The 26,257-nt window shown below is 23.4% G+C and overlaps 1 protein-coding gene across 3 annotated transcripts in view; it reads left to right on the forward strand.

The window, feature by feature from the left end:
* The first annotated feature begins 12,824 nt into the window (after positions 1-12,824).
* Positions 12,825-26,257, forward strand: part of LOC122498345 (cubilin-like) — a 247,097-nt gene continuing 233,664 nt past the window's right edge. For 2 of the 3 annotated variants that reach the window (XM_043606030.1, XM_043606029.1), the window contains exon 1: positions 12,825-13,194. The gene's annotated coding sequence lies outside the window, so the exon portion shown is untranslated. The remainder of the gene's footprint in view (positions 13,195-26,257) is intronic. The other variant, XM_043606031.1, reaches the window with a different exon arrangement.

The following is a 26,257-nucleotide window of genomic DNA, read 5'->3' on the forward strand; positions in this document are numbered from 1 at the left end:
AAAAATACCCACCAGTAAAATTGCCGCAATTAATGTCTATCATCTGTGCTTTTTTTTCTTCCTTCTTTTTATTTTCACCGATGAAACATTGCATTCCAATACAGCTTTGTTGCAAATGGATGAGCCATAACTTACAGGCAGTGTCGAAAAAGATATAAAAGAATAAAAGAAGCGACGTTGGAAAAAAAAATTGTATCTTGTTACTGTCCTACTTCTTTAATTAATTTCCCTCTTTTTTTTAATTCTCTAATTAATTTTCTTTTCTTTTTAATCTCCAATTAACTTTCTTTTGTTTAATTTTCTAATTAATTATTTCCCTTTAATTCTTTATGTAAATATTCTTTCCCCTAGCTACCTTTTTTCATCTTTTCTTTCAATCCTTTATCTCTTTATAATAATTAAAATAACTTTTTATTTTTAATTTTTAAATTTTCTCATTTCGAAAATTAAATTAATTTATTTCCTTCTTTAATTTGAAAAATAATCCTTTTCATAAAAAACATTTTAATTAAAGACATTTTTTTCCGAAAATTTTATTTATAAAAGTATTTTTTTTCAGAACAAGCGAAATAAAACGAAAAACTCGAAATAGAATTTTTCTTTAAAAACTCATGCGTTAGAAAATATTCGAAAATAAATAATATTGATTTATATTTTGATAAAGTAAAAATACGCGAAAAATATTGAAAGGAAATAACAATAGGGAAAAAATAATATATATATAAATCTTTATAAATATATGGAAAAAGAGCTAAACAAGCCTGAACAGAAGAACCTCGTCAACCAAGTTTTTCAATTTTCCAACTTTGAAAAAAGGGAACGAATCTCGAGGAGTTGGGAAAAATGCTGTTCCGTACAAATAGAGCCTATTCTATTTCCTCTTTTATATCCCCCGGTCTTTCAATGTATGTATTTCTTGTGGTCGATTTCCCAAAGTTCGAACAAAATTTTTTTTCAAATAACCACTCGTTATTTTCCATTTTAGTCAGAATAAATAAAGAAAAGAAAATAGTGAAAAATTTCTTTCAAAAAAAAAAATGAGAAGGGGAAAAATAATAAATAAGCATTTGCATTAGTAATAATATAATTAGCATTAACATCGAAATTTTTTGATTCAATAATTGTGATTAATTAAATACAAAAAAACCGACGAGTAAAACTTTTTTTTTTTAATGTCAAATTTAAAAATGTTTTTTGACGATATTGTTATTTTTAATTAATTCAGATTTAGAGAGTATATTTGTAGAATTGACCTATCAGTGGTAGAATTAATTTTCAGTCAGACTAAACTTTTTTAAATCTTAAATTTCCGTTTTCAGTAGTAATACTGAATTATAGTCAGACAAAAAATTTTAATTTAATGTTAAAATAAGATTATGTGTTATTTACTATTTTAAACCATTTTTTAAGATTGTTTCCATTACTTGAATCAGTAGTAAAAAACTATTTTAGTCAGACAAAATTAATTAATTTCTTGAATTTTTACTATTTCATAGTAAAAATTATTAATTATTACTTATCAAATGAATCAGTTAAAATATAAGCTTTTTAAACACTTGTATGTGTATTTATCAAAAATAAGTAGTTAAAGACAATTATAATCAGCCTAAAATTATAAATTTATAAATATAAATTATATTATTGAAAAAATATTGAATTATTGCAATTGTTCTGTCCAGTGGTAAAAAAAATTTAATAGAAGAATTTAAAGTAAAAGATTTAAAGTAAAAGATTTTTCTAATAAAGGTCATTTTAAAAGTTATTTCTACAAACTTTTTAATTCTCAATTTTTTATTCCATTTATTTTTTTAAAAATACATTTTTTAAAAACTTTAAAAAAGCGTTATTGATAGTTTCTTATAATTATAAATTTTTGAAGAATTATTTGATTAAAATTGATTATATCTCATTTCTATTTTTTACTTTATTTTTATGTTATTTAATTTTTTTTATACAATTTATAATTTTATATCTACTTTGAATAATTCTGATGCTGACTAAATTAGAAAATTTGTACAAAAATTATTTTCAGAAATTAATAGTTTTAAGAAAATTATATTTTTGAAACAAATATGTTAAAAAAATCTTATTTAAGATTTAAATAGATCCTAGAAAATTTTATTCTATTACAAATCGCTGCATTTGAAAAAGCCAAATGTCTTTTTAAAAAAAAAAAAAAAGATTTAAAAAATGTCTTTTTTTAGAAAAAAAAGATTTAAAAAATGGATTTTTTTTATTCTTTATAAGAAAAAGAAAGAATAAATTGTTAGTATAATAAAAATAAATTATTGAAAAAAAGAAAAATTGTAAATGTGAAAAAAATTAGTTTTCTGAATTTTTAATTTTACTTAAATTATAATAATTACAGATTCAATAATAAAACTGAATTATAGTAGGAAAAAATTTAATTTATATTAATTTTACCTTTTTTGTTTGAATTTTCCCAGAATTTTTCACCTTTATTGTAATTTTTGTATAAGTATTCAGTAGTAGAAAAATTTTTCGGTCAGACCAAATACATTAATTCCTCAGATCTTAAATATTAGTAAATGATAATTTTAGTCTGACGTTAAAAAAATTTCCTTATTCAGAATTAAGTTATGTTAGTAGTTAAAGTACTAGAATTTTACCAATTTTTGCAATTTTACTATTATTAGTAGTAAAGAATACGTTAAGTCAGACTAAAAATTTTGTAATTTTTGTAGTTTATGTAATTTTGTTTCAGTAGTATAAGTAAATGAGTCTAAAAATTTTTACCCTTTTGTAATCTTTCCATCAGTAGTAAAAACGTATATTCTTCAGACAAAATTTATTAATTTTGCATTGAAATGTTACTGTTTAGTAGTAAATTATATAAACCAGTAGTTAAAGACAGTTATAGTCAGACTAAAATTTTATGATTCAATTTTTTGTTTCTTCCCGAATTATCAAACTCAATTGGGGTACAGTTTTTCTATTTTTGTACAAATTTAATTTCTAATTACTACTTATCTAATAAAACAGTTCACTTTCAAATATTTAAAAAAAAAATTGTAAATGTAAAGAAAATTAGTTTACTAAATTTTACTTCTCCTGAATTGTCCTGGCAGCAGTAGAATTAATTTTGGGTCAGACTCAAATTTTCCAAATCAGTAGAAAAAACTTATTTTTGTCAGACCAAATTCATTAATTCTTTGGACCTTTAATAATAGTAGTGAAATTTAATTTTAGTCAGACTGTTAAAATTTTACTCATTCAGAATTAGTATTGAAAGTCAACTTTTAGTCATAATAAATTTTTGAAATCTCCCTGGCAGTAGTAGAATTAATTTTCAGTCAGACAAAAATTTTTTAAATCATAAATTTCCGTTTTCAGTAGTAAAACTGAATTATAGTCAGACAAAAATTTCAATATGTTGTTAAAGTAAGATTTTTCATATACTAGAATTTCACCAAATCCTGAAATTTCACTAAATTAGTAGTAAAAAATATGTTAAGTCAGACAACAACATTTTTAATTTTTCTAATTTTTGTTTCAGTAGTATAAGCATAAGGGAGTCAGTCAAAAATTCACACAACTCGTTATTTTCTATTTCAGTCAAAAAAAGGAAAAATTTTCTTTCAATATTCAGAGAGTGAAAGATAGAGAGAGAGAGAAAGAGAGCGGAGGGATAATTAATTTAACAATTACAACCCATAATTTGCTCTTAAATTCAATTACATAATTTTACATTAGATTCTGTACGTATATAAGTGTGTATGGGTGTGTATTTTACTTTCCTCATTTAGAATATAAACAGCTTAACATGGGGAGCATTAGCATCGAAATTCTTGAATCAATAATTTCGGTTAATTAAATTAATTATGCATGAAGCCAAGTTAGTGTCGGTGTTAGTCGATGCAATTTCTCTCCCTTCGATTGAAATACGTCCCTCTCTCTGAATCTGTGGGGAATTTACGAAGCAGATAACAAGACTTCTCGATTGCTGTGATTTATCGATTATATATAAAGGTCTATTTGCGGGATTATAAATTAATTCGACATCTTTTTCCAATTAATTCAGGTCACAAAAAAGTTTTAACAAAATATGACTTCTCTTTTTTTGCAAACCAAACTCAAGAATAATATTTATGTGTGTGTGTATGTCTGTATTATAAAAGGGTAAAATTACCTTTGATCTTTTAAACTGAAAAGTCATATTCACCACGATTATTATTAACTTAACATTTTTATTATTAACTAAATGACAGTGCGATCAATAAAATGCTCTGCTTTTGTTCTATATTTATTTTTAGTTCTTGTAATTTAATTAACGTTTACTGCATTTGATAAATTTTCTTTTCCTTGTCAAGAAAATTTCTTTGAAATTTAATTAATATTTTTATTTTTGAATTTAATTAGCTGGTTTCTATTTTTTGTGCTTTATTTTATATTTTCTATTAAATTCATACTTTATATTTTTATTATATTATTTTATTTTCTAATTTTGAAGTACTTTCTATATTTTGATTCAAATAATTTCCTGCTTTTCATAATCTATTTTCTATTTCTTATTTTTAAATTATTCTCAGCATTAAAATTAATATTTTACTTCTATTTTTTTACTTTGAACACATTTTCTGCATTTATGAATTTTTATTAATTCTCTAACTTCTATTTTTTAATTATTTCCTTAAGTTGCATTATTTGACTACTTTCTATTTTTTGAAATAATTCTCTATTCTCTACATTCTATTTTTAATTACTTTTCTTATTCTTATTTGCCAAAATAGTTTTTTTAGTATTTTTAAAATTTTTTATTTCTACAAATTTTAATTAAAATTCTACTCTAGGTACATATTCTAAACACTACACACATGATAAATTTTTTCTTCATTTACAAATTAATTTTCATATACTTTATGTTATTTTCTACCTTTCTTTCTATTTTTGTTTTTTTAATCAATTTTTTCATTCTTTTATTTACTTTTAATGAATTTTCCTTTGCTTCGTGTACTTTCAGAATTTGTCGAGGGAAAGCAATTTGAAAAGAATTTGAGAAGAGTCGAAGTAATTAAAATTCATGTTTTCGAACTGGTCAAACGGAATTTTTTTTTTCATTTTATCATTTTTCTTTTAACAAAGTTCTTACGACTTTTTATCTCCGGTGAAGTAATTTCTCGAGTTTCCTGAGTAAACGTCATTCCGCTCGTCCATTTGACAAACATCAGTGTTGGGCTGAGAAACTGAGAGAGAGTGATTCTGGGTAACGATTTACAGAAATCTAGTTGAAATCACTCAGGAAGAAACACAGATCACAATAAAGTTAGCAAAGGGCAATGTTTCTTTTCTTCCTCCTTTCTTTCTACTTTCATTCATTCTCTTTTTTTTCGAACGGAATTTTTCAACGTTCTAGGGAAAAAAAGTCTTTATGGTTCTTAAAGCCTAGAAATTGTCTCAGGTCGAAGACTCTCTCTCTCTTTCTCTTTCTCTTCTCTTCTGGGTGTGCTCGTTCGAGTAAATAATCCGCATCCCCATCTGTTCCACTTCCTATCTTTTCCGACACACGTGCCATGTACTTCCATTCTCATTCTTATTATCGCGATTTTTCTTTGTCGATTTCCTATTCTTTAAAAGGGACATTAATATTTTTTTACTCTTTTCATTCTGCTTTTAATATAAAATATTTCCCAATTAATTTTACAGATTTTTAATTAAAGTTTCCTGAATATTATAATTCCGATCAAATTTGACAACATTTTTGATTGTTTCAATTTTTTAAAATTCGAAAATACAATTATTTTTAAAAAATTTTAATTAGGTACATTTTTCAAGAAACAATTTTTCGAAATTTCTGAATTAAATTATTCAAAACTTTAATACTTTTAGTTAAACAAAAATTTAAAAACTTATTTATTTTTCCACAGGAATTAAAATTTAACTAATTTCAATGAAAAACCCTCATGAAATTTAATTATTTCTAAAAATTGCAACTGTAATTCTTTTAAAATTCAATTATTTCTTTAGAATTTGTGAATATAATTATTGAAAAACTTTAAGAATTTTTAAAGAAAAATAATGAAATTAATAATTTTTAAAAACAAAAATTTAAATATTTTTATACTTTGTCTTCCCTTAAATTTTCAAAGAATTTAATTCAAAAATCTTTTAAAATTTAATTAATTCCTAAAATTCCTGTTGTAATACTTTAAATATTCAATTATTTTCTAAAGTTTGAACTGAAATTTTTTTTTAAATCTATTCCTATCACAATTCAACTACGAAAATTGAATTATTTAAATAGAATAATTTTTGTAAATTCATAAAATAATGTATTTTCAAAAATACAATTATATTTATAAAAAATTTTTAACGATGAAAAAATAAATTTCTTTAAAAACTAATATTTTACAAAATTTCCAATTGTTTCAATTTTTTAAAATTATTTTCGGAAATTCAAGTACCTATATATCTTCAAAAAATTTTAATTACTATTTTTAAAACTCTAATTATTTCTAAAAAATTCTACTTTAATAATTTTAATTATTTTCTGAAGTTTTAACTAAAATTTCTTTTTAGTTAAATTAATTCTATTATTTAAATACAAAAATAAATAATTCATAGAATAATTACTTATTTAAAAAAATTGCAACTTTACCTGTATATTGTGTTTTTGAAATTGGGGTTAAATTTTCTTACTCCACTTATTTTATTATTTGCAAATTACCAGTCAAACTTTTGACATAACAATTCGAACTATAAAACAAAAGATTGAAATGAAACAACACTAACTTCACGTAAAGGCAGATTATGTCGATTATTATAATATAATATTTGGGTACAATTTTACTCTTTCTTTCTTAATTAATATACAGTATTAATTATCAGGAATATTTATTAGTAATGAAGAATTTATTCAAAATATCCAATTCTTTCTTTGTGCTTGATCGAAATTCCATATTGTAATTCAATAATTAATAAAAATTACTAAATTAACGTACAGCCATAAAGTTTTGATATGAAATTTGTTGTGTTTTCACAATACTAGTAAAATCGCTTTTAATTCATATTTATCTCGATTCTAATTTTACAATATAATGGTTAAAATTTAAAATTTTATATTTAAAAAAAAATTTGTTAAAAATATGAAAAAATTATTTTACTTCTTTAAATTAAAGTGATATTATTATAAAATTATTATATTTTTTTTACTTCTATATTCTACCACCTTAATTAAGTGGTAAAGATTATTATTAATCAGAGAAATATTATCCATATTAGTACAGTTTTTCAAGTAGAAAAGTTAGATTTTAGTCAGACACAAGGTTTTTATAGTTTTAAAAATAAATTTCAGTAGTAGAGGTCAGTTTTGGTCAGACATGACCTCCAATTATTGAAATTTCCTTCGCAGTAGTAAAAGTAGGTTACAGCCAGACGATAATTGAAGAGTTCTTGTTAATTAAGTGATGTTAAGTAAAATAATTAAAATAAAATAAAATAATTAAGTAGAAAAATGTAATCCATGATTTTACTATTTTTCTAGGAGTAGTAGAGTTTGGTTTTAATCACACCCAAGTTTTCTAGAGTTTTATAAGTTCGAGTAGTAGAGGTCAGTTTTGTCCAGACATGACTTTCTCTCCAAGTCTTGAAATTTCCTTCGCAGTAGTAGAAGTCAGAATAAGTCAGACGATAATTGAAGAATTCTTCTTAATTTGAACTCGAGTAGTAAAAGAGTGATTCTGTCAGACTTATTTTCTAAACTCCAAAGTTTTCGAAGTTAGTGCAGACGGACTGTTTATGTTAGACTGCATTTAAGTCAGTATTTATTTACTTATTATTTTATTTATTTATTTAATTTCCGTCAGTAGTAAATCTCTGTTTCTGTCAGACATAACTCCTGGACCTTGACTATATAGTAGTAAAATTCAGTTTTCGTCAGACAGAATTTTTAATTACATTATATATATTTATTAGTAGTATATAGGTCATTTTTGGTCAGAAATCTATAAATTTGAAATAAGTAGTAAAGCCAAGTTATAGTCAGACACTAAATACTTGATTTTTGTATCAAAAGCTAATAGAAGAAATATTTTATCACTTCGTCAAATGTTTGTCAGTAGTATAGGTAATTTTCAATCAGACATCATTCTCTTTTCTGCACAAATTATGAAAGTAGTAAAATATAGATGCAGTCAGGCAATACTACTTTTTAAATTTCTATTTTATTAAGAATATAACTAGGTAGTAGAAAATCAACTTTCATAAAAGAAAATAATTTTCAATTTTTTCAATATTCTTCCAAACTTCATTGTTTAATAGTGAAAAGTGAATTGTTAAAAAATTGAAGAGAAATCTTAAATTTTCGTTTGTAAAAAAAGTTAAATTCTGACAGAATATTTTCTTATTTGAAGTATTATAGAAATGGGAAAAGAATAAAGAAAGAAAGAAAGAGAGAGAGAGAGAGGGGGGGGGAGGCAAGATAAGAGAATCACCACTTGAGGGAAAAATTCAGCCAACTGATTAAGGAGCTTTTCTAAGACCGTAACGAGGATCAGAGATGGAAAACGTAAGAAGATCTCATGGGGAAATCGAAAAGGAAAGACGCTTCATCGCACCTCTGCGCTTTGTCTTTTCGCATTAATTTTCTCCTGTCCGTTTTACCCAGGGGTCTTGGGTGCTCGCAAAGTAATGGCGATCGTATTTTAAAGTTCCCCTTTGCCCCTCCTCTTTCCCCTCCTTCCAAAAGCTTTCTCTTACACTATTCTTATCTTCATTTGATCTAATCGAAAATAATTGCTCAGCAATATGTTACAATTTTCCTTATAAATTTTCCTAAATTGTTTTTCTTTTCTTTGAAAATAGTTACGTTCAAAGAAAATATATTCACGCGGCACATCTATAAACAGTTTACAAAAGAAAACATTTTTTCCAGAAAATAAATTTGATATAAATTATAAATTTTATAATAAGCATCCTAAAAAGGGTAATCTTCATTTAGAAAGATAAATTTTATTTATTTCACTTGAATTCCATTTGACATCAGAACTTAAAAAAATTGTTTTATTTTATTAACTACCAAACCAAAGAATAAAAATATTCTACATTTTAGTGGAATGCTTTTGTTTTGAGAGAAAAATTTAGAGAAATATTAGAAGATGATTTTTCCTCTAAATATGAGATTACTTCTTTCTAGGCAAGGTATAATAGTATCAGATAAATTGTATAGAATAAAAAAAATTTTTTAATGAAATTCAGACTAATTAATAATTTTTACTCAATATAGAAATATTGCGGATAATTACTCCAGAAAATGTAAATAAATGTCCTTAAAATTCACCATTTAATATTAATTTAAAAAAAGCGTTTTTCATGTTATTTATCGAAGAGATTATTTCGTATTTCTGTGACAGGGTTTTGAAAACAGTATTTAATTTTGATGATAATGAATGGAAATGGGTAAAAATTTAAAATTACTGAATTTTCTGCATGAGAGTAGAACCATACTAATATGTATACAGCAAAAAAGTAAATATATATATATATATATATATATATATATATATATATATATATATATATATATATATATATATATTGTATATGTATATAGCAAGTATGGTAGAACGTGTGAAAATTAAGATTACCCTAGAGATTACGCGTACGCAGAACAGTTCTGATAGAGTTCCCTGGCTCGACTGTTGAAAACGCTATGGGGATTTAACCCGTCATTGTAAATTACTCTAGTTTTAATTCTTCGCGACTTTCCTCATTTTCAAATCTCCTCTAATTATTTGATGAGTCTAATGCAATTAATAGAATAATCCTAAAAACAATATCTTGTTTAGATACAATTATTACTATAATAAACAAAAATTATTCTAACAATTTCGCGACAAATATTACTTTAATAATTCAACTAACAAATATTATTCTAATTATTTTACTACAACTATTAATAATTTAACCTTAAAAATTATTCTACTAGTTTGACTACAAAATATAATCTAATAATTTGCCTACAAAATTATTTTAATAATTCTCCATAAAAATTACATTTTAATAATTTGACAACACAAATTAATTGAATAATTAGTGAGAATGATAGTGAATGAATGATAGTGAAAATGAATGATAGTGGAATGATAGTAGAATGATAGTGGAAAAAAATTATTTTATTAATCTTAAAAGGAAAAAACTTAGAAATAATTATTAGCATTAGCAAAAAAAAAATTACAGATTATAATATTTTAAATAAAAGTGACATTATATCAAAGTTGTTCCAATTTGAAATTGATATTTTTCTTGTGTCGGAAAATAATGAGCTATTAAGAATATTTATTTTCCTTTACATATAAATATTTTTATATTTCATGTGTACACATAAAAACGAAAGGATGGAAAACGTATCAACGTATTATCAAATTACGCAAATAAAAGGGAAAACAAAATAGATTGCGGCAAATAATATGGAGTAAATAACATAAAGCAAAGTACAATAAAGGAAAAACGAAATAACGAATAAAATTGATTTTAAATTCACATTTTATTTGAAGTTGTTTCACATAAAACAGAAATCAGGTTAAATTTGAAGAACAAAGATTTTTAGTTTGTATAACAATTTCAAATACGGTAAAAAAATTTTCTTTAATATGAATACAATTAATTTGGAAATTCGAGAGAGATAAAAATTTTATTGCCAAAACGACTTAATTATTCTAGCTGACTGCAATAAGGTTTTTACTACTTCTTTCTAATTTATGTCCTGTCTGATAAAAAATTGACCTATACTACTCCCTGAAAATGAATTAGTAAAATTCTACTGACATTTAGATAAGAAAATATTCTTAGTATATATTATATTATATTCTAGTCTAAAAAAATTAGAATTTTGCAAAAAAAAAATTGCAGGACTCAAACCAATCTACTAATAAAATTAAATTACGAAAAATATTACTATTGTCTGACTAAAACTATTTTTACTACTTATTTTTTATTTATACAGAATCTAAAAGTCTGTCGGGTTGAGAATGACTAATACTATTAACTTACAAAAAAGACAAAATATTATGATTTTTTATAACAAACACGAGATTTAAAAATACTTTTTTTACCCAAATATATTTTAATGATTGCAATGAATAAATTACAGAAATTTTGGATTTTGCGTCTGACCTAAACTGGGTTTTACTACTTATATTTAAATGTTAGAGTTTCAATAGTTATGTCTGACGGAAACAAAAGTTTACTACTGACGGATGCAGAGTACAACAGTTAAATTCAGTTTAACATAAACTGACCTTCTGCTCCAACTTCGAAAACTTTTGATTTCAGATAATAAGTCTGACAGAATCACTCATTTACTACTCGAGTTCAAATTAAGAAGAATTCTTCAATTATCGTCTGACTTATTCTGACTTTTACTACTGCGAAGGAAATTTCAAGACTTGGAGAGAAAGTCATGTCTGGACAAAACTGACCTCTACTACTCGAACTTATGAAACTCTAGAAAACTTGGCTCTGATTAAAACCAAACTCTACTACTGCTAGAAAAATAGTAAAATCATGTATTACATTTTTCTACTTAATTATTTTATTTAATTTTAATTATTTTACTTAATATCATTTAATTAACAAGAATTCTTCAATTATCGTCTGACTGTAACCAACTTTTACTACTGCGAAGGACATTTCAATAATTGGAGGTCATGTCTGAACAAAACTGACCTCTACTACTGAAATTTATTTTAAAAACTCTACAAACCTTGTGTCTGACTAAAACCTAACTTTTCTACTTGAAAAACTGTACTATTATGGATAATATTTCTCTGATTAATAATAATCTTTACCACTTAGTTAAGGTCCGACTGAAAAGGATCTTTACTACTAACTGGAAAAATAGTACAATCATGGATTATATTTCTCTGTTTAAAAATAATCTTTACCACTTAATTAAAGTCTGACTTGAACAGGCTTTTCTACTTTCAAGTACTTTTTAGATAGTTTTAATCTCTGACACGAATTGACCTTTACTTCTGACATAAAAATTTCATAGCTCAAAAAAATTGTCTGACTAAATTCCGCTTTTACTACTCGGTATAATTTTTTTTGAAAAATGTGTCAAAATTTCTGTCTGGATAACTCACTTTTACTGCTATAAGGAAATTATATTTCACGTCTGACCAAAACATATCATTACTACTGACGTGAAATTTCCAAAAGAAACAGTCTGACTGAAACTGTAGTTGACTACTGATAATCACATATTTATTAAATAAAAAACTAACTGATTTTTTTTTTCTTCAAACGATTCACTATAAAGTTAGAAATAAAATAAAAGAACTTTTTTACCCACACCAAGAGAGAAATTTCAACTATTTCTCTGTATTGGTTAAAAATCCTCTGAGCACAAAGTGAAATTTTCTTTCCTTTTTTTTTTAATTGCAATGAGAAGAAAAAGTGTCTGAAATTTCTCCCTCGGGAAAAATGAAATGAAGAAAAAGAGTAAGAGATCTTGCTTTGGGCATTTTTTTTTGTCGGAACCGCACTTACTTAGAGTAAAATTAGGATAGGGCACGGTCTCGAGAAAGCATAAGCGCAGGCGTCCCAAGTCGTTGGTCGTAGTGAAACGCGGGGAGGGTTGAAAAGAGGGTTGCCTCGTAGCTTCTGTGGGCAACGGACGATCCACGAGTCAGTGTAAATCGCGTCGCGACGCCCTCCGCATTTCCTTCTCGTGCGAGCATTTTTTTTGCAAAAAATTCCCCCAAAATAGTTTCTCTATATTAATAAAAGAAACACCCGAAAAAAATGTCTCTTCAATAAATTTTTCTATTTTATAATATACAATTTTTTTTAACCAAGAGAAAAAAAATTTATTTTGAAAAGTGCAAGTGACGTTGAATTTTATTTTCGAAGAGTTATTAAAATTTTTGTTCTGTTTTTTTTCTTTGGTTCATTGAATTAAATAAAAATGTTGTTACTTGGTAAAATCGAAAATGTATCTCTAAATTTACTGTGGTTTAACTTCAATTATTATCAGAATTCCCATCAATGTAAATTAATTTCCATTTAGATTCTACGATAATTACGTCGAGTAACACGTCTTATAAAATTATTGAATCAAGTGATATAATTGATTCCAATGGATTACTATTGTGATTACAATTCAACTTTTTTCTCCAAGTGTTCCGGAAATATTCGGGAGATAAAAAAGAGACGAGCACGTGAAACTTTTTAAAGGTGCGTGACCTATAATTATATTTATAAGAAAGATAATTTCAATATCAAAAAATTTGTAAAACATTTTTTTGAATTAGCCTCTAAAATTAAACTTTTAAATCAACTGAATTTTGAAAAATAAAATTTGCTAAATTAACTACATTACATAAAAAATAGGTTTTCATTTTGTTTTAAAAAAATAATGATTTAAAAAATTATTCACACTTTAAAGTTCAATTTTTTTTCTATAAACTACAGTCAACTCTAGATAAACTGAAATTCCAGGAACAAAAAAAAATCCAAATTATCGAGGATTTTATTTATTGACCATTTTTTCAAGGAACCAGAAACCAAATTCAATTTATCGAAAATTTAATTATCGAGAGATAACTGTGTGTATTAAAAAAAGAATCTTTGCAAAGAAAATTCGTTTTGGTAAAAAAAATTATTTTTTTTAAATTCAAGAAGAAAGGGAATTAAAAGTTTAGGCTTAAAAACTTCATTCGATACAACAATTTGTCAAGGGTCGATAAATTGCTGATTCTTGGTTCTTAATTTTCGGTCGCCACCTTAGTTCATCGAGGTAATTTGCAGTCATATTTTATCGGGTAAGACAGAGACAAAAAGTGATGACGAGAAGGGAGAGAGAGAGAGAGAGAGAATTAAAACGACTCCCGCGCGTTAACGAGATTTTGTCGTTCACAGATGAGTGGATATCAGAATTTTGCTTCTTATAATTAAACAGATAATTGCAATTAGAAAAAAAAGCATCATTTAAAAAGTAATATTCAACGGACAAGAAGTTCATTAAAATAAAAAGTTCATTTCTCAATTGAGATCATTCTACTATCATATTAATAATTTAGCAAAAATAGAAAAATTAATTCTTCAGAAAAAAAAGAATTATTAAACTCATTTGATAAAAAATTTTTAATAAATTCATTTGATAAAAAAATGTATTAAACTCATTTCATTAAAGAAATTAATTATTATTTAATTGGATTTAATTAAAATCTTAACTTTGTTATAATAATGAAATTAATTTGCCTTCAGAATGAATTCCATTTAAATTGAAATTTATTAAAATTGTAATAACACAATTCTAACAAAATTTGTTGTAAAATAAATTTTTATTTTATCGAATTATTAGATAATAATGTATGATAATAAAAATGTTAATAATAATAATAATAATAATAATAATAATAATGTTAAAAATTTTTTCTTTCATCTCGATGAAAATTATTTTTAAACTATTTAAAAAACAATCTAAACATCCAACGCTTTATTATTACGCTATATCATTAAATCAGTGTAAGGACAAAATTTAATATTTTGTTTTCTTTCAATCTGACCTGTTTTCACAAACTTTATTTCATGGAAAATTCTGTTTTTAATGCAGAGTTTGGGTTAAGGGAAAAAAGAAAATTAAAAAAAAAGTAAAAGTTTTTTGTAAACGCAATTATTATTTTAGTTTTTCTTTTCATTTTGTACGCGTATTTAAAAATTGTGCTAAAGCATTGTTATATCCCGTTCAGCAAAATATGTGTGTTTGATATGCCTCGACCGTCCAAAAAAAAAAAGACTTGAAATAATTACAGAAATAGCAGTACGTCAGCATTTTTCTATATAATAAAATTTACTTTAATTTCTCTCTTATATTTTCATGTTAACATCTAAATTAAGCAGAAAGTGTAGTTTTTCAATTATTGCACCTTTTTTGTGAAAAAAAAAAATTTCTTTTTTTCAAAAGTAACTTATATTTTTTATTTTATAATTATACTTATTTTGTTTATTTTAGTTATTTTATTTATTATATTTATTATATTTATTTTAGTTGTTCAAATCAGACAATTCAATTTTTATTTTAAATAAATATTTGAAATATTTTTTAATAAATAATATTCTTTAGAAATAACTGGATTGAAATTTTATTTAAAATCCAATTTCGTTTAATCTCGATATTTAAATATAGAATATTTAAAATTCTTGTTTTTGTTGTTTATTTTATTTTTATTCTTAAATTAATTTTCATTTATTTATTAATTAAGCGTCACGTAGATTGTTAAACAAAAAACGCCCTTTCGTCGGTTGTTTTAAAGAATTTTCATTTTATCTCTATTCTTCTTATTTTTAGATTCTATACTTATAATTTTTGTGATAATATTTATAAGAAAAAAATTGTTTGAACACAAATTATAATATAAAAAATAGAATTATAATTTTTTAATTAAATTAATAACAAAAACATTTAATAAATGACTGCATTTCGAAAATTAAATTTATGCAAAAGAGGAAAATTATAATGTAACAAATACAAACTTGTGAATTGTATGTATATTGATTTTCAAATTGTTAATATTTGATTCATTTTCAGAGGCAAATAATAATAAATTACTAATTTTCCTCTTGTGTAATTATTCATTTAATAAATATATGAAAATAAGTAAATTACAAAAGGATTAAACATTAAACTTTAAATGATGTATTCATTACAAATGGCCTTTAGTAATTGAAAAAAAAAAAATCTTTTGCAAATTCGATTGGAATATTTGAAAAACAAAATTTAAATAATGTATAATCGTTAAAAAAATGAAACTTGCCTAGGGCTCTATTAGGCAATGATATTTAATTTTGAAACATTCTAAATTTAATAGAAAATTTACTAAAATCGTAAGAAAAGAAATTAAAAACTTCAAGAATATAAAATTTTTTTTGTAGTTAAAAATGTTTTTGTACAAAATAAATTCCTTCTCATTAGTTAATAAAATTTATGTACAAAGTAATAAATTCTTTATTTTGGATAAAAATTTTCTTTTTGACAAATAAATTCTTTTTGTTTGGTTAACAAAAATTTTTTTTTACAAAATAAATTCTTTTCTTTTTTGGTTAAAACTATTTTTTGTACAAAATAAAAGTAGAAAGAAATTAAATTATTTTCTTCTATCATCGAGTCCCGTAAAAATTGACTAATTAAACGCAGGTATTTGATGGAGGAAGAGTGGAAGGCGAGGGGAAGGTGTGGGCAAAGCTTTACCTATATAGACCAAGCGTTACTTTAATCGAAGCTTTCGCAACAACACAGTAGCAACCGGTGCCACCCATTTATTGCACGTGAATTTAATTTAGTCTCAGGGCGCTTTGTGAATACCAACCAGTAACGCTGGTTGCGGTTTGTCCACGTGCCCTTCAACAGACATTGCCTGTTAATTCCTCTGACTAGACTGAACCTCATCTCCCTTTGTGTCCTATTGTATATTCCAAGCTCTTAACGTCACCCAAAAACCTTTATAAAATATTTAACCCCAATTTTCAATTCTAACTCTAGACATCAAAAGGAAATTTCAAACGTTTTCCTTTAATATTTTTTTTTGTCCTTTAAAATATTCAAAAATTCTATTTTTATCATCGATTTTAAAGGTAAAGACATTTTTTTATATTTTTTAAAAAATATACATTTTCATTTAGAATTTATTAACTTTTTCACAGTCTAGTGATTCAAATAGTTCTCGGGACAAAAATATTCCAATGAAATCTTTCCAAAAATGTATTTTTCATATTTGAGGTCTTTAAGGTAGTTCAATTTATTTATTTACTAGCAATGGGCTTAGAAAACATTAAAAAGTTTTTGAATTTAATTTTTTCTATTAGAATAAAAAAAAATGATGAAGAACTTAAAATATTTTAAACTGACTATAAAAAAAGCGAATACTAAAATTTTTACCACTGGAACAAAATTTTGAAAAATTGAAATCAGTCTGAATTTAATTAGAAAGAAAATTCTTGAAATTGAACTTTATTAGAAACAATAAAAATGAATATATATTTTAGAAAAACTGGGCACAATCGATTTTGATAATTCAGGAAATTTCAGTCTGACTAAAACTGTTGTTTACTACTTACTTTGAACGAACAAGAATAGAATTATTTAAGAAGTACTCTACTTAAATTATTTCCACGTTTGAAAGTCTTTTATCAAAAATAATATTTACTACTGACAGGACAATTTCAATAATTCAGGAAATTTTAGTCTGACTATAACTGTCTTTAACTACTTAATTTTAACTGACAATTTAAAAAGTATTTAAAAAGTCTTATACTTAGTGAAAAAGATTTTTTCTACTTACAAAATAATTATAAGAATGAAAAAAATCGAAAAATAAAATCAGGAAATTTTAGTCTGACTATAACTGTCTATAACTACTTATTTTTAACCGACAAAGAACGAGTATTTAAAAAGTGTTAGACTTAGTGAAGATGATTTTTTCTACTCACAAAATAATTATAAAAGTAAAAGAAATCAAAAAATAAGAAGTAAAATTTTAGTCTGACTATAACTGTCTTTAACTACTTATTTTTAAACGACAAGGAACAAAAGTATCTGAAAAGTCTAAGATTTCGTGAAAAAGATTTTTTCTACTTACAAAATATTTGTAAAAATAGAATAAATCAAAAAATAAAATTGTAAAATTTTTGTCTAACTATCACTGACTTTAACTACTGATTTATATAATTATTTACTGCTAACTCACTTTTACAAGTGAAACAAAAATTAGTAAAACTTTTACTTCCAACCATCAAAAAATAATTTTTACTATTAATAACGAAACAATTTCAATAATTCATGAAATTTCAGTCTGACTAAAACTGTCTTTTACTACTTGTTATGAAACAACAAAAATAGAGGTAATGAAAAATTCTTGTATTTGAAAATTTGCTACCAAAAATGATTCTAATCATTGATGGAACAATTTCAATAATTCATGAAATTTCAGTCTGACTAAAACTGTCTTTTACTACTTGTTATGAAACAACAAAACTAGAGGTAATGAGAAATTCTTGTATTTGAAAATTTGCTACCAAAAATGATTCTAACCATTGACGGAACAATTTAAATAATTCGTGGATTGTTAGTCTGACTGTTACTGTCATTTACTACTTTTTTTAAACAAATATGCAAGTATTTGAATAGTTTTAATCTTACGAAAAATGTTGTCTTCTATACTTAAAATATAATTGCTCAAATACAAAAAATGTTATTAATAATTCAAATTCTTCTTGAAATAAGTTAAAGTTGTCAATAAATATTTAATTAATTATTAAAAATAATCGATTTATAGAAAAATTTTAGTTAAAAAGATTTTAAAAAATTAAGTTTTGGAGAAGTTACATATCATTGCAGAAATTCAATTATTTTCAAAAATAATAAAATTCTTCCTACAAAGTTCAATTATGTTCAAAATTTAAAAAAAATTCTTGTCAAAATCACAATTATCTTTATAAATAACAAAATTCTTCTACAAAATTTAATTATTTTCAAAAAAATTTTCCTGATTTCAATAATTTTCAATATCTACTATTTTCACAAATTTTCCAAAAGAATTCAATTATTTAAAAAAATTTTAATACAATTGCACTTAAACATTTAATTATTTTCATAAATAATATAAGTTCCATTAAATTATAACAAATTTTTTATTTTCTTCGCAATATATGATAAATAAATTAACAATAAATGATAAATTTCTTTTAGGAATTCAATTACTTTCATAAATAATAAAGCTCCTCGCAGAATTCTTTAAAACTTGATTAAAATTCTTCAAAAGAATTCAATTCAATATTATTATAATATATTTGAAAATTAGAATTTTCTATACTTTTAACTGTCAATTCTGAAGAATTGTTTTTCTTTTTGAGAAAGTTTAATTTATTTTTTTTTAAATAATCTGAAGTTTTAGTTTTCTAATATATATTAAATTGAAAAATGTTTGAATAATCGAATTTTCCTAAAATTGAATTTTAAACAAATGTATTTGACAATTCTCAAAGAACTTTTTAAAAAAAATTTTAAAACTAGTTGATTTAGAAAAGAGTTTTAGTTAAAAATTGTAGAAAATAATAATTTAATTAAAATGATGAAAATAATGTTTAAGAAGTGTTACAGTAACAATATTCTCAATATAAAATAATAATAATAATTTTATAAGTTATGTTTATTTGCAAAAAGGTTTAAAATTTTTAATTTTTGAAAATCTTACCTAATTCATGAGGAAAAATAATAATAATTAAATATTTATTTAAGAACTTCTAAAAATTTAGAAATTGTCAATTTCATTTTTAATTATGCAATTATAATAGAAAGTATTCCTCTCATATTGAAAAAAGTTTTTTCCAATGTAAATTGAAATATTATATAATATTAAATACTGAATTACTATTTTGTTTGCGATAAAAAAAAATATTTTTAAATGAAGAGTCTTTTCATATAAACAGTTCACTGAGTCGAAGTAAAAAAAAAATTGCGAATAATTTAAATATAAAAGGAAACTAAAGTGCAAAAGGAAAGCTTCAATTTCACTATATTGAAGTGAAATACTCAAAGAGAGGTTATAAGAGATGATCTGAATAAGCACCTGCTTTTTAGATGATTGTCCTCTTTTAAGTAGGTTTCTTTTTCTCCTTATTTAAAGGACATTCGCATGATATTATAACGTTGCTTCAAGATGAAACGAAAGCCGCGACTCTTATTCTCTCTCTCTCCCTCTCTTTCTCACTTTGTATCTGGAAAAAGCTTTAATTAGAGTGTGTGTGTGTGTGTTGGAATAAGGGCAAAGGAGAAAAGAGAATAAACCGTTAATAAAAAACGACCTATCCTTAATAGCGTCTAATATTAAAACTGGGTAACTATGAAAGTTCATATTATCAAAAATTTCATAATTTTCAATTTTAATTTGCTTCACTGAGCAGAAAATTCTCTTATTAAGAAAACGCTATATCAATAAGATTAATGTAAAGAGGTATTTCTTCACTTAACAGTGAAGACTTTTTTTTACTCATTATTTATTTCCCTTAATTTTGTATAATTTCGCAATTTATTTGCTTCAATTTAATTAAAAAAGTTTTTTAATTATAGTTAATTTTTAAATTCAAAAAAATATTTTTTAATTTTAAACTTTAATTTTGTTTTAATAGTTAATTAAGAATGTCTGTCTAAATCACAGCTATAATTTACAATAGAAATATTTTTGAGAATTTAGCCTAAATTGAAACAGTGGTAAAAACGAGTTTTGATCAGAAAAATTCTATTCATCAAGTAGTAAAATTAAATTTCAGTCAGACATATGATAGTCGATCGGAAAAATTTACTAAAATTTCTATTTACTAGTGATATGAAATTTTTTTTTTTCGAGTCTGACTGAAATTTATTTTTACTACTTAGAAATAGAATTTGTCTGGCCAAAAACAGTTTTTATCACTTACAACAATTAAAATTTTCAAAACTGATTTATAATGTTTGACCAAAACTGGTTTTCGCCACTTAGAACGAGAATTAAAATTTCTAAACTTATTTTCTTCATGTCTGACCAAAATCAGTTTTTACTACTTAGATTCACAATTAATAATTTTAAAGTCTGTTTTTGCTAGAAATTTTTTAGTCAGACAATTGTTTTATTTAAATAAAACAATTTTTCTTTATGTCTGACCAAAACTAGTTTTCACTACTTGAAAGGGTAACAAATGGTAAAAACCACAATTAGTATTTTAAAACAATTTTTTTTAAAATAAAATATAATTTTCTGTTATAATATTTTGAAGCTCTGTGTAGTACCTAAAAACACGTTTTACTAATGACAAAAGTCTAAAACAAAAAAATGTTTGACTAAATATTTGTTTTACCAAGCTGATACTAAAATTTTAAGAGATTTGACATATTTCAGTCTAATTAAAATTCAGTTCACTTCTGATAATAAAATTTAATGTGTGCCTGACTAGAATAAATTTTTACTATAGCTAAAACAGTTATAAAAATTTTCAAACATTATTTTTTTTTAAGTAAATAATTCTCTTTTTGGAATATGAAAAACTACAAAATTTCCCAAGTTTTGAATTTTTCACATTTCTGTACGACTGAAACTGATTTACACTACTTATTTTCCTTTAGGTTTGGTTCGTGTCCGACATGAATCTAATTTTTACTACTCAAAAACAATAAATCAAATTTTCCACTCCCGACTATTTTTGAACTCGAGAGTACATTAATTTTTTCTTTTCAATTTAAAAATACTAGAGTAATAAAATTATTTTCATAAGTAAAATTATACTACTTTTTCCTCATATAAAAAGTTATAATAAATTTTTTTTCGAAACCTGTAAAAATTTATTCATTTTTTAAATATAATATTAGAGGTATTATAAATTCATAGGTTTTTTTTTATTTCAATACTGAATTTTGTATTGCAATGTTTTATTAAAATTTTTTTGGGAACATATGGAAGAGAACAGATATATTTATTTTTCACTTGACACGTAACCGAGAATTGAAAAATTCACTTGCGGCCGAAAAATTTCACATTTATAAAGCATGCGGCCTTTTATGATTCTCCAGGGCCCGGCAAATTTTTTATCATATATACCCCATGTTCTCTAAAATATTATACACCGCGAAGAAATTTACTCGAGTCAAGAATGCTTACAAATGATTCTTTTTCTCAAGACACTGCGTTAAATATTAAAAATATACTAACATTCAAGAATTTAAAAAAAAAATTTTATTTAAATTAGTAATTTTTATAATAATAATAATAATAATAATAATAAAAAATACTAGTAACAATAATCATAAAAATAATAGTAATAATAGAAAAACTATTAAAGAATAGAAATATAAATTTTCTTTCACAATAAAATTTTCCCCAGTGATATGAATTTGAAAAATAGCTATCAAAATAAAGAAGAAAAAAAATTCACATAAACATGTAAAATAAAGTAACAATTTTTAGGAATAATTAATTTAATGGAAATTCTTTTTTATATGCGCAAATTATCATAAAACGGGGTGTAAAAACAGGTGGACGAATTTTGATAACGAAAGTAACCTCTTTTTCTGTATTATCATACATAAATTTGATGGAGAGGACAGGAGACTGGACAACAATGCAACCTTTTCAATGGTTGACATTTGCAAAGTGGTATGCGTTCAGGATAATTCGGTCGTTTCGCTGCAATGTGTTAATCTGATTTCACCACTTCAGGGTTTGCTAAAGTGCGTTGGATTATATGACATCGTCAAAACGCTCGGTGCTTTAAGAGATTGTACTATTGTCCCAATCTTATACTATATAATATAATATAATATAATTTTTTTATAATATAATAATAAAAAGTAATATATTATAATTTCCTTAAAATTAAGATTACAGAAATTAATTACAGAAACTAAAAAATAGTCAGTTTTTATAGTTTTAAAAGGAATTCAGTGGTTATTTTTTAAACAAATATCCAGAATTCACAAATTAATTGTGTTAAGTAATAATTAATTTTAATAAGTGTTCTCTCTCTCTCTCTCTCCCTCACATTCTCTTTATTTCTCTTCATTTTGTAAATTTTTCTCACCGTGAAATTCACGCTCTTTGTATTTCTCGCAACTTTATCAAATTTAAAAATTGTAATGCGGAAAAATTCTGTAAAACTTTTCGTTTCACAATGAAAAGTTTTGCGGGAGAAAACTCTTCCACTTTACGGATTTATGAAACAGAAGTAATTTTAAAAAGGAAACTATAATTTCCCTTCATTCTCTTATTTTCTTTTTTTATTTATGTTTTTTTTGTTTCATTTTATCGTCTTTACAAACAATGGAATTAGTTAGTAACATTGTCTTATATGTGTTCAATTAAAATTTTTTTAAACGATTCATTATTTAATTGTTAGTTATTTTTAATATAATTTTTATAATTATTTGTTATTAATTATTATAAATATACTTTTTATTTTATAAAAGTAAAAGTAATGTATAAACTAAGTTATTAATTATTAATTGTCAAAGTTATTATTTATTTAAATTAATTTATTTTCTATTTACATAATTTATATTTATTTATTTATATTTATATTTATTTAATTTACAAAACATCTCAATAATATATTTACAAATTACCATCATTTTTAGTAAAAATTCCATTTTTAAGATTAATCAAATCAATCAAAATACGACAATCAATTAATGTTTAATAATTTTTTTGCTTTGCGCGCAAATTTTCGAAATTAAAATCTAAAAGTCGTTTGTTGAAGAAATTGCTGGCGGTTATACATGGAAACCTCTTGTCAACTTATCCTGATCCGCATGCACGGTAAAACGAAAGATAATATTTAACTTGATTCTCGAGTAAAAATTATCCTTCGACACCAAAAAAAAAAAAAAAGAAAAAAAAGAAAAAAAAAGGAAAAAGAAAATGAAAAAGAAAACTTGTCAGACAAAAATTTGACCTACTTAAAGCTCTTAATCTTTTATTTTTCATCCATGTGTGTGCAATTAAGACTTTATATCGTCTCTTCTTTTTCTCTTTATTTTTATGTCAATATTTCTTCTCAACACTCGGAATTTTTTTCTCTCTTAACAATTTTATTTCGTTCGAAATTATTTTATAATTCTGTTTTTAGATTTTTATCCAGAAAATAAAAAAATTTTAAAAATAAGCAAAAAAAAAAGATAAATTTAAAAAATCAAAAAAATAGGTTTAGAAAATAAAAAAACAAATTAAATAATAACGAACAATATAATTTCAAAGTTTAGGTTAAAAATTATAAATAAATAGTCGAAGAAAATTTAAATAAATACTGTCCCGAAATTTGTTTGAAATATAGGTCAAAATTCACATCTAACGAGACAAGAATCTAACATAAAAGATCACATTGTCCAGTCCAAAAGTTGAATCTAACATCAAAATACATATTATTCTACAAAATAAATACCATTGTTTGCTGTTTATATACTTCCAAAACATGCAAAAAAAAAATAAATATAATAAAATTTTCAAATTCTGTCTCAAAACACTAAAATACTTGAATAGATATTCCAACGTCCAAGAATTGTAAGTGAAGAAAAAAAAAATTGAAAAGAAAATTACAAGAAAAGATTTATATTCTTTTCAATTGAAAAAAATTGAGAACACATCTGTTTGAAGAAAGGAAATACCTACATAGGAATATTACAAAGAAAAGATACCGAGAGACTCTACATAGTAAAGTAATATATGCAAAATGTAAAGGAATACTGAAATCAATGCGCTCATAACAATAGAATAATGTCGGTGGCGTATAAGAGTAAAAAAAAGGTATGGGAAGAGAAAATAATAAATAGAGGACAAAAGGTGCTTTAGAGAATTAAAAAAAAATGAAAAAATATTTTTTCTAAAACGTTTGTGTAAGCTTAAGAGATTTTTCTTGTTAGGAAACGCTTTTTTATTTTCTTTTAAGTGGAGAAAAATTTTTGCCATAGGCGATGAGAAATAAATTTTCTCTAAATTTATTTTCTAAAATTTTTTTCCATATTTCAACATTTCGTAAATAATACATTAATATTGCCAACTAAAATTCCTTAAATATTTCCAGAATCCGATAAATTTAAAAAATATGTCCACCATTTTGGATCCGCCATTTTGAATTTTGAAAATCTGATTTCAAATTCGTAAACAGAGATTGTAAACACCCTTAAGTGACAATTTTCAATAAAATTCAACCCCTAGGTCCAACACTGTCTACAAGTACAAGAAAATAATTCAATTATTCGAAGACTTTTATTAAAATTTTTGAAAATAACTAAAATCCTTTCGAGAAATTTATATTGAAATATTGTCATTAAAATAATTGAATTCTTTAGAAAAATCTTGAGGAAAATTTCATTAAAATTTATTAAAAAATATGTAATTTTTTCGAAGAATTTCATTAAATTTATTGAAAATAAAAATTACATTTTTTTGGAGAAATGCATCTAAAATTATAATAAAAATAATTGTACTGAAACTTTGCGAAGAATTTAATTTTTTGATATACATTTTTGAATTGAAGTAAACAATTTTTCTGAAATAATTAAATTTCTAAGAAGAATTTTCTTAAAATTTTTAAAAAAAATTTATGTCTTTTGAGAAATCTAATTAAAAATTATATTGAAAATAATCAAATTCCTGAGAGGAATTTTATTATTTCTAAAAATAATTGAAACTTTGGAACGAATTTGACTTTTTCAAATAAATTTTTGAATTGAAGAAAACAATTTTGTTGGTATAATTGGATTTCCAAGAAGAATTTTCTTAAAATTTTTTTTAAATAATTGAATTCTTTTGAGAAATCGTATTAAAAATTATATTGAAAATAATAAAATTTCTCTCAGAAATTTGATTACTTCTAAAAATAATTGAAACTTTGGGAAGAATTTAACTTTTTCAAATAAATGTTTGAATTGAAGAAAACAATTTTTTTGAAATCATTCAATTTCCAAAAAGAATTTTCTTAAAATTTTTTTAAAATAATTGCATTTTTTTGAGAAATCTTATTAAAAATTAGATTGAAATAATTAAAACTTTGGGAAGAATTAAACTTTTTCAAATAAATTTTTGAATTAAAGAAAAAAATATTTTTGAAATAATTGAATTTCCAAGAATAATTTTCTTAAAATTTTTTTAAAATAATTAAATTCTTTTGAGAAATCGTAATAAAAATTATATTGAAAATAATCGAATTCCTGAGAGAGATTTTATTATTTCTAAAAATAATTAAAACTTCGGGAAGAATTTAACTTTTTCAAATAAATTTTCGAATTAAAGAAAACAATATTTTTGAAATAATTGAATTTGTAAGAAGAATTTTCTTAAATTTATTAAAAATAATTGACTTTCTTTAAAGAATTTTATTAAATTTATTGAAAATAATTAAATTCTTTTGAGATATTTAATTAAAATTGTAATGAAAATATTAAGTTCTTTTCAAGAATTTAATTACAATTTTTGGAAATAATTGAATTTCCACCAAGAATTTTCTGAAAATTTTTTTAAATAATTTGAATTTTCACGACATATTTAATTTAAAATGTATTGAAATCAATTAAATTTCAGCGAAGAAGTTTATTATTTATAAAAATAATTGAAACCTTACTAAGAATTTAATATTTTCAAATTTTTTTAATGGAAGCAAACAATTTTTCTGAAATAATTGAATTTTTAAGAAGAATTTTCTTAATATTTAATTAAAATTTCATTGTAAATAATTGAATTTCTTCGAAGAATTTAATTAAAACTTTTGGTTCTTTTCA

Source organism: Leptopilina heterotoma, unplaced genomic scaffold (genome assembly GCF_015476425.1).
Source record: "Leptopilina heterotoma isolate Lh14 unplaced genomic scaffold, ASM1547642v1 Lhet_148, whole genome shotgun sequence".
NCBI lineage: Eukaryota > Metazoa > Arthropoda > Insecta > Hymenoptera > Figitidae > Leptopilina > Leptopilina heterotoma.